We start from the raw sequence: 18,286 nt of genomic DNA, 5'->3' as shown, positions 1-18,286 counted from the left end.
AACAACAGTTTATAATGAAACATTGTTTTAGCTCAAGAAGGTAGGAGTTGTTAAGTCCCACGTTCGCATTCCTGGCTTATCACGTTTGCACATCAGCTAAAAGAAGAGAAGGGAGTGGTGTTTTATGGCCCAGCCATTCTATGGGAAAAGGTATCAGAAGTCCGGTACTTTGATGTCCTGCTTAGTGTCTATTGACACCTTTACGGCGTCCTTAAGCAATGCATGTCTGATTGAGTCTCTGTAGACCCTTACCAGAGCCCCAGGCGATGTCTCTAGTTTTTGCATGTCAAAAGGCCAATCTCCAGGGGAGGAAACTTTCCTACCCCCCTCCTTTTTTCTCAGAGAGAAAGAGGGAAGGGATTTTTGAGACTCCAAATTATTAGATATAAAATGCACAAATCCACACTGTTGGTACACAACAGCGGGCTAGTTGTGCTATATGGAAGGTACAGAGCCAGGAAGGGGATATATATTGGCAGACATACTTCCCGTTGTGATTGTGCGCGTTGTTGTTAACTTAAGCTCACTATTGTTTGCTCATGGCCATGTAGGCTCATTTGTTCTGAGCTTGGTTGTGTCGGCTTAAGTATTGCATTCTTAATTTAGGTTTGTGACAGTGGTACTGTAACATGTAACATGTAACCCCCCCTCCCCTCAAGTGTTTTTTGACACAGTAGCAAGAGAGAGTATTGTAGTTTTACTGGTGTCTATGTTTTCCACCAAAATATGACACTAGTCAAATTTGTGGTTAAAAAATGGGATATTTCAGGAATAACTATTTAGTTGTTTGCAAGCGCGTAGATTTTTTTTCCATTTTCCATTATTTTTTGCGCTGTTTGAGATGATGGTGTATAGATTTCTAGGCATTCTATCTGGGGAAAAAGATAATTGTTGCTTTGGAAAATCATCGTCCTGTAGAGCCTACAATCTATTTTTTATTTAATTGTTCTCCAGCTGTAATTAATCCAGATTCTTGAATCTTTGAATAATCTTTTTTTCTATGTGATTTCTGGATAATTACTAAGCATTTCTTTGCCCATTAAAATCCAAAACAAAACGTCTCCTCATTAGCTTAAAAGGACTAGTTTGCATCCCTAATTTACTTTACGAATTTCAGCTCCTTTAGGGTCACCACTGTTTTTCTCTCACTCCTACAGGTCATAAACTTAAGGTGCAAAAAATATTAAATGCATATCTTATTCTCTTACATTTACTTCTGGCATCTGTACTCGCTTTACTCATCTTCTATTCACTCCTTTCTTCTAAACGCATTTTCATCTCTTGACATTTAATTTCTTTTGGAGTCCATAGATCAGTGGTTCTCAAGCCTTTTCTCGTCAAGAACCCCTAAACTGACCCAAATTAGACCACGGACCCCAGTTTGATAAGATTTTGTTCCAGGATCGACCATATGATAGGATTTTGGCTTTTAGATGTTTTATTCCAGAAAGGGTGTGAAATCCATGACCAAAATAGTCATTCATTCGGCTACTATGTCACTAATGGATAGACTTACAATGAAAATAAATGATTCCCCTTTTTGCTTGGGGACCCCCTTAGAAACCCCTCACGTAACCCTGGGGGTCCCCACACCAATTTGCAGTTAATCCACCTGTTGTTCCTTGCTGTGGTGCCTGTCCTTCCTCTGACTCATTTGTAGGACAAAAAAGTCCTTCAAACACAGTCTAATCAACATTAGCTAGCGAGTAGTGATGAGTGGATGAAGAATTATGAAGCTTTGGGGCTTTAAGCTAAGCAAACCCAGTTGCATCTGGTGGTGTTATATTGATATTTATGACATTCAGACATGTGATGTAATCTAATAAATTTTGGAGTACTAGAGTTTTGATTCTATGAACTGTAAGCCCTAATCATCAAGATTATAAGATTACATATTTGAATTAAATTACGGAAGAAAATGAACTTTTCCACAATATTAAATTATTTTAGTAGATGCACCTATAGGCTACTTGGTATATTTGTCATCTGGAGGAAATGTCCTCCTACTTTCTCATACTCGCTCATGTCTTTCTAATCTTTATCACCATATTTCTCAATTATTCTCTCTTCTTTTTCCACTAATGAGATTAGCTCTAAAACACCCTGAGATGATCATTTGATACAAGCTCAGGCACAATGTATTGAAACTGTGCGCTTCACAAGAGGGAAATGAGCCTCGGAATCAGCCGAACATCTCTTGATCCACGGGCCGAAAAAGTACCCTCAGAAAAACCTGTGAAAAATAGTAATTTTTCATGGTATTTGTATGAAATTTAAACATAGTCTAGGTAAGGCTTTATCCTGTGGCCCTCCAATGTTTTCCTAATAAGTCCAAGCTTGTCTAGTTGTCTGCATGCATTTGTTGCAGAGTGCAATGTGCGAGTAACTACAACCTACCATAGACTAGCCCCCCACCCCCGCCCGCACTGCGCCGCTACTCGTTCAAAACACCCCTGCCCCGAGTAGTGTCAGGACGCGACGCAAAGCTGGTGTCAATCAAATGAGAGTTGTTGAAACTCTGGCAGGAAAAAAACCAGCTAGTCACCAGAGCACCGGGAGATAGTGATGTGCGGATCGTATATCGAAGTATCGATATTTCTGATAACGTTTCCTGCTCTAGGATCGATACTCATATAAAAGGATCGATATCTAAACTCAGTCATTTGGAGTGAGTGTGTGTTTTATCATAAGTATCTTACTGTCACCAGGATGGTCTAATTATACTCTGACAGGTGGAAAGAAAAGTAGTTCCTATCAACAAAGTCATGCTTGCGCTAAGGCTCTGTGATGGAGCTTCTTTGAAGTGAGCCTCTGCAGCCCTTTACATTTCCCGTGATTGAATATTGACAGTAGCTGACTGTAAAAACAGTCACGTCTGGCTGTATTTTAGCTGTGAATAATGTGTGTAATAATGTTGCTCTGTGTGATGTGTGTGCAAAGACAGCACGGCAAACTTTGCTAAACATCTGAGATTAAGTCTGTCACAATAATAGGATGATGTTATGAAGTGGCAGTTCTGAGCAGGATATTTTTATTATAATTAAAGAATATGACCGTAGTTTGATGTCTTGTCATTATGCAGCTATTATTTTTAATTGGTAAGGCTACAGCCTACTCCTTATTTCTCTCATAAATACAGAAATGGGAGGGGGGAGGTCACATTAAACTAGAAATAACATATGTTAAAAGTATTGGTATCGGCAATACCAGCCTGGGTATTACTTGGTATTGGATCAGATAGGAATTAAGTGGTATCGCACATCACTACCGGGAGAGATCCCGGTGGGTGGGTCGCTCGGTGTCAGCTTGAGCAGCTTGTTTCAAAACAAGGACAAAGAAATCAGCAGCTGGAGAGGCGAGACAGAAGACAGCAGGGAGGCGATAAGGAGGTTGTGGGTTTAGCTAGCTGGATATTTAGCTGTATCAGGTGCCTTTTGTTGAAACTAGGGATGAAACCGTATGAAAATTTCAAATCATGATTATAGTGACCAAAATTATCACAGTTATCAGTATTATCATGGTATTGTAAAAGTGTGCCAAAAAATATTAAAATGTACTGATACACACACTAAAACCATTTCTGCAAGTTTTATATTGAATACATAATAAAAAATAATAATAAAAATGATACAATTGCCATTTTGTTTGCATAAAAAAATAAAATAAGAGCAATGACCATGGTTTACCCTTAAACCAGTAATCGTTTCATCCCTAGTTTAAACCTGTTCAACTTTTCATAAAATAGATGTGCTCATCAGTTTTACTTTTTGTCAACTGACCAATCACAGCCTGCATGGGCGGGACATTAAAAAAGTTTGAGGTGCTACAGTAAACTTTTAAAATGTTGAACTCCTCAAGTATGAATGCTTCTGATTATTGATGGGATAACGTTACTGGCATTAACAAATTAAGAGACCAATGTAGGCCATTTTTCTTGCACAAGGATTTATTTAATGACAACATGAAACTGCCGTCCGACTGGAATAAATAATATACCTGTGGTGAGCTATATAGTATATTGTTACATAAAATTAAATCATTAATATTTTAACATACTAACACTATACTATTAGATTAAAATTAAACTTTTTATCGAAATATTATTATAATTATATAAATACAATTAGGCCTACACTGAGTTTCTTGTCCATGTTGTGTGAAAGAGCCTCTGCAGTGGGAAAATGCAGATTTCCACTGCAGAGGATGCCAGTTTGTACTACTAGCCTTCTCCTGAGAGCTACTTGAACATGTTACTTGAACATTTTTTACTGTGCTAAATTTCTTTTCATTTAGAGCACATGTGCTCCTTGGGAAAAACCTTAGTGTAGAGCCCTGTGTTGGCAAGTATTTTCAAGCGGAAATGAAAAATATATTAGTTTTGTTTAGTGTGTTTAAACTTATATTAATCAATTCCAGTCCACTTACAATCATTCTGACTTTTGATTTAGACACTCCAGAGTGTTATCTTTCAGAGAAGCCCAAAACCATGCATATACTCCAAATGGTTCAAGAACTACATTCAATTTACTTTGGATATGCTTTGAATAGGCGTTTTGTATGACTTTTACTGGAATGTTAAAGATTTTTACGTAGTTTCCAACTAGTCTATAAACTGCATAATAAAATTCCTGAAATTCAGTTAAGGCTTTTGGTTTTAGTGTGCCTACCCAGGATTTTCAGTGACTACCTCTGGCCACCCCTAGGAAAATTTTCTGGGGGCGCCACTGGGTGTGCCGTGACTATGTTTTTGCTGGAAGTCTCTGCTGATTAAACAAGAAAGATACTGTATAACATGTTACTTAATGAGCTTTAGAGATGTTAAGTTACCAGAACATTGTTTGGGCTGAAGGCAGTAAAGATGTTTCGGTGATTTTAGTAAACTGATGCTTTAACTCTTTTCTGTTTTCACCTGTAGGTCCTAAGCCTCTTTGCATTTAGTATAAATTACTCTACATCTCCTCTTTCTAATGCTGCCACACGGAAGAAACATTAGTCTCCTCAGGAAGTGAAGACCTTTGCAGTCAGGTGGTTCAGGCAGGATGCTGTCACGGTCTGCTTTGCTCACATCCCAATATTCAAAGTCAGTCAGTGTGAGTGCGATGAATATGATGGCAGTTCTGGAGGCTGCAGCCCGTCATGTCTAATAAAAATCTGTCAGGTTAACATAGAAAGTCTATTGATCATCCACTTCTGGCCCAGTTTCCCTCCTCGGCCCAGATTAGGAATTTCACAGCATGGTTGATGGAAAATGAATCACAAAAACACACTGTGGTGGGACACAGGGAGTTGGGGGAATATATAATTAGATATAATTATTCAGTGTTACACAATCTGTTTTTTTTTTTGTTATTTCAAGGAGCTGTGTGTCATACTGGTGTAACATAAGCTTAATGTTTAAATGAGAAACAGCATCCATTTAGGTCCGCATTTGCATAATACTAAATATTTTAACTTCAGCTTTCTACTCAAATATTCCAGCTTTGCAACTGGAAATGTAAGGACCTCTATTAATGATGGAAGATATTTGATTTGGTGTTATCAAATACAAAAAAGTGGAAAATAAAAACAGATTCAGAGGGATTTTTCTGTTAGAACCTGTCTTTAATTATAACCAGCCCCTGCGGGGGATAACAGAGCATTGAGCTGTTGAACAGAGATTGTGAATGCATGTTTTTTTAATAAAGGCCAGCTGCCTGCTCAACTTATTATCCACAGTCTCTATACACAGTGATAAACAAGCACATTAACAGCACATCTGCTGACATCTCCTGATATACAAGGTCTTTTCAAGAATTCATTTATATCTAGTAGTTTTTCTAAATGGGGCTGGCACTTGTGGATGCTGTGCCGCTGGGCTGCGTGCCCTCCAATTAAAATCTGTTTGCCTAATTGATAAATGTTATCGCTTAATAAGTTGTGACAGAAAATTAATGGCGCTGGTCAGAGCGGTTGTGTGAAGGTCGTGGTGGAGGCTGACGGTTGATGGTTTAATTGTTTTTTTGTTGGCTCTCAAGTCATTTCTAGCCAGACATAGCATCCTAAAACCACCCTGATGGCTAATTCTGGCACACTTACTGGCACCTAAATCGGGACCCAGTCCACCAAATACCCAAAAGACTGTTCTGCTGCTTGTAAGTATTACAATGTTAAAGAGAAAGCCTTCCCTGGATAACCTTATAGTGTTATGTATGGTATCAGTAATCTGATGTTCAGGGATTCCAAGGATTACTTTTTTTTTAATTAATTTTGAAATTCTGTCAATTTAATTAGGGTTATCATATTGTTAATAAGTAGGGCTGCAATGATTAGTTGATGATTTAATATGATTTATTTTTTTTAAAAATTGCCGTTGTCGACGCGCCATTACAAAGATGCCGTTTAAGGGGGAGAGAGCAATCTTCTGATTAAAAACATTTCTGATTGTTCATTTCTAACTGCAATGCACTACATGGAATGCTGGGGGCAGTATCGCTTCCACTGTCTGCCATGACTGCTTGACTCTAAGACTACTCACAAAGAAGAAGTGAAAGCAATAGAGAAAGAGGCTAACAGCAGAACAGTTTATTGTTCATACAAGTTTTGTACGCTATTTCATCACTGAATACACTTTTGAGTGGTTTTTAGGTGAGAAATCAACTGTGTGTAGAACTTGAATATTGCCAGTGTTACGAAAGTTGATGGCCAATCCAAAATGTGCTCAAACGTTTTCGGGGTTGAGAAGCGCCCGCGAGGTTAGTGGTGCCAGATCCCCACAGATCCCTCTGGTCCCAGTTACACAGACCACTGCAGCAGCAACGACAGAGGAAAGGCCACAACTGTAAGATAGTTTCAATGTTTTTATTCTGTCGTTACAATCTATAGTGGTTTAACATTTTAAAGTAAATCAAGAAACATCTGGCTTGTGATGTAGCCTGCAGAACATTCTCCACTTATAAAACTTATAAGTACTTTGGGAAAAAAAAATCTATTATGAAAGGATTAAGTATTAGTACATAATAGGGCTAACATACTGTAAAACTTTGAATAATAGCCCGGGCTTTTATTTGCTAAAATCACTGAATTGACCCTGCCTATATTCAGGACAGGCGTCCATATAGGACAGGCCTTTAATTCCTTTTGCACAAAACTGAAATAGGTTACTATGAAACAGTTTATTTATTTCAAACAGAATATTTGTAAAAACTATCAAATACAAGTCATTCATTTGATCTAGCCCCGACAAAGTAACATCACAAAAACAACACGGATGGATGAGAGAAGTGTGGCAGAAGTTAGCAGAGTGATGGACTTCACATAACAGGATTCACAACTTGGATTCATTTTTATGAAAAGCTGTTTTGATTCCTTTGATCGGTGGACCCTTACAGACTAAAGGAATATAAATAATCAAGGAAGGGATGCATTCGGACTTAACGAGCAGACTTAACGGCAGTCAGCACTTTTTTCCCTTTCCACTCTTGTACCATGCATGTTTCACCGGTAAATCTATAAGAATTAGACTTTGGGGCTTGTTGTTTCCGTTAAATTAACTGAACGACTAAAATCTAACCAATCTAAGTCTGTTTAGAACGACTAAAACTAACAATCTAAGTTTAAACATTAATATTTGTATTAACGATCTGAGCAGCTAAAGCAGGTGACCCCGCGGGGTTTAAGAGGTTTTATACATCAAAAAGAACTTCTATAAAAACTAGACCAGGCGTTAAATTGAGGCAGGCGTTTATTTATCAAAATGTGTTCCCACACCAGGCCAGTAAAGGAGATATTAATTGAAGTTTTACGGTATCTATGATATGGTGTTGGCCATGTATCTGTCAGCTTGTTTTTATGCTTTTTTGCTCCCTGGTGGCCAAAAATCAATTACTGCAGCTTTAAGATTTTACTAAGCCAACAATGGAAAAGAGTTTCAATGTTGGTACCAGCTCAACTCGCCTCGCCTCTGTTTTGGCCTGCCGTCCTCCGTTTTCCATTGTAGATAGTAGTACCCCCCTCAATGAATCTACTTTCAAAAGGTTACTGAGCACCAGCAATTACAAGTCTTACATTTTGTAACAGTTTGACTGCATCGGTAAGATTAGCCAATTGACTTTTTACCATTCCACTTTAAAAAAACAAGCAAAAAACTAACTCCCCTTTATAGATAAGCTTTTACTTACTTTACTAAAATTGTAAATTGTTTTACTTTTATCTTACAGTTTTACAACCTTTGATTAATCATGTTTTTTATAATTTTAATTATATATATATATATATCTTATAATATCTAGTAATGACGTGACACCAGTATCTAGACCACAAGTGTTGGGCAGTAATGCGTTACTGTAATATTATTACAAATTCATCCAACACTGTGTTACTGCGTTACCAGAACGCACCATCGTTAACTTGAATGAACGAGGTCAGGGGCAGTTCAAGTCTAGAAAATGGACCTTATGATGTTCAAGTCAGCTATTGGCCAAAAAGCTAAAGGAAGAATGGAGGGGCGTTCTTTTCATAGATGGAAGTATTGCTATTATTGTGTCACAGTTGTGTCTAAGATGCAAAAAACATTGTCGTCCATTATAAACTTTGTGTGACTAGCAAAAGGCTTTCAACCACGAACAATTCTACATCTAATTTATTGAAATATCTGCAAAAACAACATAGCAACGTGAACCTTGTAGAAAGAAACTCCGTCCGCAAGATATTGAATTGAATTACTGAAAGTAATGTAGTAACGTAACAAGTTGCATAAATAGTTACTTTTAATACCCAGTAATAAGTAAAGTAATTTTATTACTTTTTAAAGGAACAATAAGTAAAAAGCAACTTAAATTAACTTCATTTCTGAACCCAACACTGATCTAGACAGGACACCTGTATCTACAGGAAAAACTACACTATATAGCAAACAATAAGGTGACTCACATCCTCACTTGGGTGTAGGGATGGGGATCGTTTATTTTTATTGATACTGATACCATTATTGAGAATGTTTAATGATCAGAGTCTTTATCGATACTTTACTATTATTATTACTGTTATTATCTGCTATTATTTGGTGGTGGTTATGTGGTAAGAACAGACCCAACGGGCATGAGGTGAGCCTGCACTGTATGAAGAAAATACTCGATGTGCAATAACACTGTTCTATATTAAGATGACATAAGACTTGTGATAAATAAAGAAGTACTGAAGTGTGCATATTAGCTGCGTGGTTGTTTTTAAATTAATTACAGGATCAGAATTTAATATTTTTAATACAACTAGAGCAGCAACATTAATGTTTACAACAGCAAAATACTAAACATCTGATATCACAGTACTGAGTTACATTTAGAAAGAATAAAGTCTGTATCAGTCCTTCCTCCTCCTCCTCCTCTCTGCTCTAATTCACGACCTGCAGGTAGCCTTACCAGGTCGGAAGAGGAGCGGCTGGTTTGTCTCAGCCAGCAGCTGAGTTTTTAACAATGTGCCAGATTTTAAGATTACAGACCAGTCTATGCTGCAGACAATCCGCTTTCAATTTAGTTTGTTTGTAACATTTGGCTAATTGCCAACCTAACGTTAGCTGTGTGTATAAAACATACAGGATGAGACTGTGGACAGAGCAGTTTAAATCCCTAAACCCTTTCTACATGTTTACCTGACACAAAGATGTATTGATATAGTAATATATTTTCACAAAGGTTTTATTGCAGTACTTACAGTAAGGAGCGAAGCTGTCTGCAGCTTGAGTAGTTTGGAGCGGCGTCTCTCTGTGCTGGCCGGTGTGTGTGTGTGTGGGGGGGCCGACAGAGCAGACAGAGGCTGCAGCCTGATGATAAACAGTCCCGGTTTGACACTCAAGACATAACATTATATTATAGGACCTGCTAGCATCGATAAGCTCTGACCTTATTGATTTTCGGGGTTTTGAGATATTTTGGAAACGGGTCCTTTTAGAACCAGGTATCGATCCCCATCCCTACCTGGGGGTTTCACCACAGTCAGTTAATGCACACAATGCTAATCAGTTCTCTATGTATCTTTATTAGATCTCTCGCAGCTCTGTATAATCTTTCTCCACCTTATTAATCCTTGCAGAAGCTCTATGAAAAATTCATACTTGGGGATGGTGAACTGCTCTCTTATTATAAAAAAAAATCTTTAATTTTCACATCTATTGGTATATATAGACTACCTCTTTAGATCTGAATCTGCACTTTACAAAGAGGAGGGAAAAGTTCCCTCAGTGGTGGGATAAAGGTCCAAGTAGGCAATTTATTCAAATGCTGATACAGGCTTCTCCTACAGCAGACTGTGAACATCAATACGCCTTTAGCTATGCTAACTACCCCTTTACCATTAGCACAAAACAATATTTCTGTTTCTTTAATTCTCTGTACTTGGTTTCCAAATTTCACAGTTGCTTGAACATGGAATAAAGTCATTTGCAATTGTTATTGATTTCTTTCATTCTTCATGCTTTAAAATTCAACAATAATGCATGAATTTTAATCAAATCAAACTTAACATCAAATACAAGCAAGGATGGTCACCGGGTCATATAAATACATGCACTAGGTTAAATAAACACTTAGCTGCTCCATCTGACCATAAATCAATAGTGGCGGTGCGAATCACCTTGTCACTGGCTCAGCTGCACTCTTTAATTACACACCCATTGATTGGTCAGGATGTCGATAAGGCATTTAAGCAGCTTAATCCTTGTTGTATTAACATGGGCAATATGCACATAGTTTATGTATTAATTCTCAGCCTGAGATGGAGCACTTGAGATGGAGTATTTGTTGCCTCTTGCATTTCAATCCGGCTGCCCAGGGTTTTCATTGATCGATTTGACTGCTAGCGGCAGGAGGAGGAGGAAGTGGTGATGGAGGAGGCGGGGGGTGCTGAAGTTACTTTCTGTTTTGCTGAACTGATGCAGCAAAACAGTCTATCACTATCTCTTACCTGTTGTTTTACCTCCAAAAAATCTATCAGGAAGAGTAAGACATCTCTTAAAAGTTAAATTAGAGCTGATTGAAAAAGCAATTTTCAATTGTGTGCTGTTAAGTTAGTCTATTCATGCATGGATGCTATCAGTATCCCCCACCACCACCACCAATGCATCTATACAGTAGATGAGAGTTGTTGCTGAGGGAGTCACTCCATCACCTCTGTGGCGACCTCCAAGGTTCCAGCCCATGAATGGTAAGCACGTTTGGGTGGAGCTGAGGGGAGCCGGGGCCAGGACGGACAGGGAGCACAGGGCCACCACTCACCATGACGGGGACACACAGAGCAGAGAGAACAGAGCACTTGCTTTACAGCTGACTGACAGCAGGTTAATTGACTGAACTGTCCCCAGTGCTACTCACTAGAGCCCCTCCCCCAGCTGGCATTGCAGATCACCATCTAAGATAAAGACATTCATAGCGATCTGTGGCAAGCAGGTGCTCATGGAAAGGCACTGGGAATGATTACAGTTCCTGTATAATAAAAAGTGTGTATTCTCTAGTGTGTTTGTGCTAGATTAATTGCTGAGAATCAACAACAAACCTGTAGTAGATATAAGACTCTTCCAACTTGTAGATGTTGTTTTAACCGAAAAAAAACAACAACTTTGCTTATTGCTGAGCATTATTAAAGCCTCAGATCTTTATTCGACAGATATGTCAGGCTGAATTTGGAAAATTACGCACAATTCATCAAGACGATTAACATCTGAGACTATAGTGTAGTCACAAAAAGATAAAACTACTATAACTATAATACTTCGATCTGAAAATATTTTGTGGGAAATGTTAATTGCTGCATGGATTACGCTCCCTTAAACTGTAAAAGAGGTCAGGGTTGGTTGGGTGTTCAGTGTACAGAATTTTGAAAGTGCATGCCATGTATTGTTAGGTTTGGGATACTAAAACACAGCTTCCATAGCCTTTTTACCAAACTAGTAGCGCGGCTCTAGGGATGGCAATGTTCTCAGTCAATTACTTAGACTGAAATTTCTCAACAAATATTAGATGGACTGTCATAATATTTTGTACAAACATTGATGGTCCAAAGAGGATGAAGCTGACACTTTCGTGATCCCCTGACTTTTCATCTAGCGCCACAATTAGGTTGACATCTGTGGTTTTGAGTGAAATATCTAAACAACTATTGGATGGATTGTCGTGAAATTTTATTCATACAGCCCGATATCACAAATTTGCCATAAGGGTCTTTACAATCTGTACAGCATACGACACTCTGGCTGTGTTCGAAATGGGCTAAACTGCTGTCTCAGAAGGTGTCTAACAGGACAACGAGGCATCGAGCGCTGTTTGAAACGATCTCCTTCCTGTCTCCTGAGATGCCTTCAAGCTGCCCCAGTAATGGCCAGTTTTGAAGGCAGTATCGATGGTAACTTGATGCTGACTATTACCCATAAAGCAGCACGGCTGCGGCCACCGGAGCTTTCGAAAACTGGTCAACATGGCGGACAAACAAGCTGAATTTGTACACAAATATACGTTTTTAAAAGTTTTTAGTAGTTTTCTCGCTTAGATTTTTGAAAATCTAGCGAGAACTAAACACTGAACTATCATATTAGCCCGTCACTGTAACCAGCCAAGTTTGTTCATTATGATTTCTTAGGCGTCTGTTAGCCATTTGGCTTTTCAATAGCTAGTTAGCTGATGCCATGGCCAGTGTCTCTTCTGACAGCCAGAAGAGACGCAAGACGGCGTGCTGACGACACGTTGCCGTAAGTGCTGCCCTAGAAGGCTGTTCCAAACTAATGTAAACAGAGCTGCCTTCTGAGGCAGCTGTCTATTACGGTATTGAGGCAGCGAGGCAACTGCCTTCCGTTCTGAACACAGTCTCTCTAACGCATGACTCAACACAGAAGGGCCAACCCCTCAGGTCAAGACTCTGCAGTCTACTTACATCTGAAGGACAGAGGACACTCGTTTGAGGACCACCAGGTGCACATTTTAGACAGAGAAGATAGATGGTTTGAAAGAGGTGTCAAGGAAGCCATCTACACCAGGGTCGAGAAGCCGTCATTGAACAGAGGAGGGGGTCTACGCCACCACTTATCCCCCACTTACAATGCTGTCCTTTCATCACTTCCCAGGAAACTCAACAAACGTAACCTATTGGCCTCAGGTGAAGATACCAACGATGGTCGTTCAGTCTTGGCCTCGGGTAGCCCTAACGACTGTAACGACTGTCGTCACAGCAACCAGGAACACTAACGAACCAGCGGTATCGATGACCCGGGATAACGACCCCACTGAGGTTAAATAGCTGAGTTTCCCTGCCAGTCAGTCAGAACTGAAGAAGTCCTTTGGATGAGGGACGAAACGTCTTCCAGTTGCCCTTGATTTTAACCTTCGTTGGATAACTATGACCTGGATCTTCATAGACATAGTAAATATACAACTTCATGCAGCGCTGCGCAGCGCTGTCTTAACATGATGCATTCTGAACTTAAAATAAGGCATGCTGGTTAGAAATTGTGTCCGACTTTCACAGGCGCTGCAAAACGTCACCATGTCACATAACATTGAAACATTTCGGGAGCAAGGTGCCGAGTCCGGTGGCTGTGTATGTTAACTCATGACTGTGATGTTACAACCCAAACTCACGGCCCAACCCGGCGGAAAACAACAAACGCATGTTTTATACATTCATAGCTGAGGATTGCAGCTTACTTTTGCTAGCCTTCAACTAAACAATCCATCATGATTTCAGTTAAATGCTAAAGTTACTGTTACTATTACCACCTTGTCAGTGGTCCGCTCCATGGACTTGATTATAGACTGGGTGCTTTCTGAACAGATGCCGTCGTTCTGTTGTGGTAGGCGACATAAATTTCGTGGACGGACTGTAACATTACAGAGTTGTTGTTGTTTCTTTTAGCTTAAAATAGTCCCAGACTTTGGAAACTTTCTTCTTTGTCCCTTGCTATTTTCTCTCTGTTCCTCCACTTTGCAAACAGCGCGATCATAATCACGTCATGTTCACACAGCGTAAGCGCGATGTGCGATAGTAAGAAATGTCCATTGCAAACAGTGCACTGTATAGTTATATGGATTAAACAATGCAAAGGATTTGGGTCAATGCTTTTCAGTAATCGATTTAATCGATGAATCGTTTCAGCCCTAATCTCAGCTCAGTAAATTGTGTCTGACTTGACGGTACTGTTTTTATACGCCACCGCTGCAGTCGTTTTCAGCGCACGTTAGACTATCAAGTCAAGCAAAAGTCAGGTGAAAGTCAGCCACAGTCATCTTGAATGCACCTATTGTGTATAGAGCCCCTAGCATGGCTGTAGAGTCTCTGTCTTGCTTATTGTTGCTTAGTTTTGTTGAACTGCCTGGGTTTTGTGTTCTTTTATGATTAGTTATAATAAAGCTATACTGAGGAAGGTAATGTATCAATAATTGATAGACTATTGTACAGTGTGCGTAGGCAGCAAAGTGCCCATCTAAAGAAAAGGAATTAATAATTGGTTGGGACATAAGGGTCTAGTGACTTGGTGTGCAAAATATAGCTTAACAATATGATGTTCTTGTTTCCAAACTCTCAAAGTTTAATTTTTCTAAGAAAACTTTGGCTTGGTTTAAATCATATCTTGCAAATCGTGAACAGTGTGTCATTATTAACAAAACATCATCTTTTCTGAAGTGTAAAACAGGAATCCCCCAGGGGTCGGTGTTAGGTCCTCTTTAGTCTAAATATAAATGACCTCCTGGAATCCTGCAAAGGGGGCTGGTCTTCAAATGTACGTGGATGACACATGTATATATGCATATGGTAAATCAGTTAATGCAGCGGCAGATCAATTATCACTGCACCTGGAGGCTATAGCAACATGACTACAAAATTCATGACACTTCAGGTAGACAGTCAGTTTTGCAACATATAGAGCAAGTTTCAGAAGTTAAATATCACGGCTTAATGTTGGACCGTCACTTGAAATTTGATAAACATGTTATAAAAATAGGGAGAACTATATAAGCAAATTGAAATCTATTTAAATTAATTAGAGATTGCTTAACATTTGTTTACACAATGATTTTATCATATTTGGGTTACTGTGTTACCTCATGGTCACAGGCAGGTATAGGCGTGATTAAACTGTTGGAAGGATTATACAATTGTACCCTAAAAATATTAAACAAAAAGCCCATTAGATCACATCATTGTCACGTCCTAAGAGACCTGAACATGTTGAGTTTTGATAACTACATAACTACAAACGCAAATCTTATCATGAAGTGTTTGCATGGACAGACTTCTCAGGCTCACTGTGAGATGGTACAGCCGTTAAAAGGCCTGTGGATTGTCAACCAAAAATACAACTGCAGGGAACTGCAAAATATCTTATAGGAAAACATCCTTCGGCCAGACTTCCTTTTCAATCAAGGGAGCTAAGATCTGGAATGGGTTGCCTATTGAGCTAAAAACCGAACAAAATTATCAACATTTTAAAACTAAACTGAAGAAGTTTTTAAAAGAATCAGTCGTGTAGTCATGTGTAGGGATGGGGGGTGGAGGGATGGATCGGTGGGTGGTATGTATGTGTAATTGTTTTACTGTTGCTATGCTTAATGTTTGTTGTACTTGTAATGTTAAAAGCCCTTCTAGGGACAGGCATTGGAAATTAGCAGTAGCTATAAATGCTGTGATGTTGTGCATTGGAAAATTCATCTGTCCCTATCAAATAAAAAACAGGGAGAAAGAGACGGAAAGTGGGGCACGCTGACGTGTTTGTAGCAGAGGTATGTTAGGTCTTTGATAGGTCTGCCCTAGATAGATTTATTTTTGTTTTTTATTTTAAAATAATCTTGCTTTAAAGGATAGGACTTAAATAATTTAAGTCGAGATTTATGTCTACTAACTGATTATGTAGTTAAGAGTAACTTCCTACTATTTGGGTTGCATTTCAGGGAATTTGTATGTTCTATAATTGCAGGTGCTCTGTGTGTGTTGACTAATTGTGGTGCTGCAGGAAAATATAAAACATTTGGTTCTGCTTTCTCTATTTTTACACAGTGTTGCTTCAAAAGTGTTGTTGTACCTGCTCCTGTTAGCAGCACAGCAGCGCTCCATTAAATCATCAAAAGGATGTACTTATCTTTATTGCAATGCAGCCTTTCATACATTTCCTGAGGGAAATGGACAACAGCAGTATTGATAAAAGTAAAAACATGAAAGACTTTTCCAGGACTATATTCTGATACTGGGATTGGCTTTCATTTCTGAGCCTCAGAAACACTGCTTTAATTTAAGATGAGGGTGGATGGCGTGATAGCAAGCTGTATAGTCGTCTTTCATGATCAGTGTTTCCCATTAATTAATGAGAATATGGCGGCCCACCACAGTCTATTTTGTTCGTCCATAGTTTCAAAATGACCCGAAAATATATTAACATTAAAGACTTCTAACGTTGTGTTTCCACCGCTGCTGTAAACTCGCACGCTCACACACTTTGGCATCCTACTCGAGACAACCACTTTTCTTTTGAGGTCATTACGGTAACGTTAACTAATGCTGTGTTCTCACTGAAAGCGAAGTTAATATTCGCCTTGCTTTACTCGCGCAAGTTTGACCGCTGGACATTTTGAGTGTAAGCAAATAAACAACCAGCGAATACTACAGCTATATGAACCCAAAGTTTATTTTTGCTGCGATTTAATTGCAATAAACGGATCAAACTGGTGCCGAAATAACTACAATATGATGCCGATTTGTTGACATGAATTCATGCTTTGTCAGGTCTGTCAGCAAGACAATAACCTTTTAAAGGTTTGTTTTCTGAATGGAGTTCGGATCGATCAGGGCTGTGCTATGCTAACTTGTTCACAGTGAAATACAATAGCTGGAATAAAGTTAGACATATTTTCTCACTAGGTTGTTAAAATTGCTTTCTTTTCTACAAGCAATGTCCAGTTTTGTCCGTTTTTTTATTTAAATATGAAGTAGTAGCAATTCAACAGAGCTCTGGGTGCCAAACGACGCTAACAACAACAGTGGAAGTGAATGTGCACAGAAGCTAGCTGCGAGAAGCTCGAGTGAAGATAAATCAACGTTTGTAATTCCAAAAACTAAAGTAAAAAGCAAATTTAATAAAAGCAGTTTACTCTGAGCTCCTTCCGCAAGTAAACGGCGTAGTTGTCAGAGCATAATCCAGACCAACTACGGGTGTTTAGTTGTCCAAAAGCTGAAGCGCTGCTCCCGGCTCTTTCTACCCATACTTTAGCAGCTCTCCATCGGCCAGCGGCGTCACTCCCCCGTTCCTCTCCAAACAACGCTCTGAAGCTGGTGGTGACATTTGGACAATCTCACCGCTGATGGGCTTTCGCAACATTGCGTCAAGCGAATTTCTCTCTGAGTTATGAAATTGCATCAGACTTGGTGAATGTAGTGCGAGGATGGAGGATACACACAAATTCTGGTTTTCAAAATAAGGTGTTAACACAATGTATACAGTATGGAAATAAGATTAATTGGATTATATTCACAGGAAGTATTAAACATCAACATTAAAAATTAAATAAAATGTTAGGGAAATTAATTAGTGCCAGTTAGTACTTAATTTAGGTTTGCTGGAAAAACATTAAATTGTTGACTTTTTTGCTGTTATATCTATCCAGTGTGTTCATGATCAAATTGTTTAGGCCACAAAATCGTTAAGAGTGCAGAAAGTTCTTCATAGATCTAGCCTCTTTATTTTGCTTTTAAAGAGCACCAAATTAATACACGTGGTCGATGTCCACCCACCATATGCCGCGTTCGAGACTGGTCGGAACTGGGATATTTCCCAGTTGAAACTTCCGATTTCTGACATCAAAGCGTTCCAGGTGCAAGATGGTGAATGACACTGAAAGTGAATGAAAACCATGGCTGACCGTGATAACGTGTACACACACTTGCACCCTCAGCAGTGTTTTGTGTTAATTAAAAGGATGGCAGTTTTAATGCAAACAACTGACATAAATAGCCTCTACGTTACTAGTTCTGTGTACCCCTCTAGCTACATCAGTTGGTAACCCTCAAGTCAGTCAATGTTGTAGGTTACACTTCCTAATGCTTTGGCATTTTTAACATCTCAGTCATCTTCTCTGCATAAAAGTTATTGAGATTCTTTACTGTAGCCAGCTACCTAATAGCCCTAACATATTTCTACACCAATGTACATCCAGAACAGGTTTTACTATATGACCGTATGTATTATTTTAATATAAATACATGCAAATATACTTTTTGTTGCTTTTTAGTTTATGGTTTACCATTTACAATGCGTGCTTCCAGGGGCGCTGACATTGTT

The sequence above is a fragment of the Micropterus dolomieu genome, linkage group LG20 (genome assembly GCF_021292245.1).
Source record: "Micropterus dolomieu isolate WLL.071019.BEF.003 ecotype Adirondacks linkage group LG20, ASM2129224v1, whole genome shotgun sequence".
NCBI lineage: Eukaryota > Metazoa > Chordata > Actinopteri > Centrarchiformes > Centrarchidae > Micropterus > Micropterus dolomieu.
Note: the sequence above shows the minus strand (reverse complement) of the source record.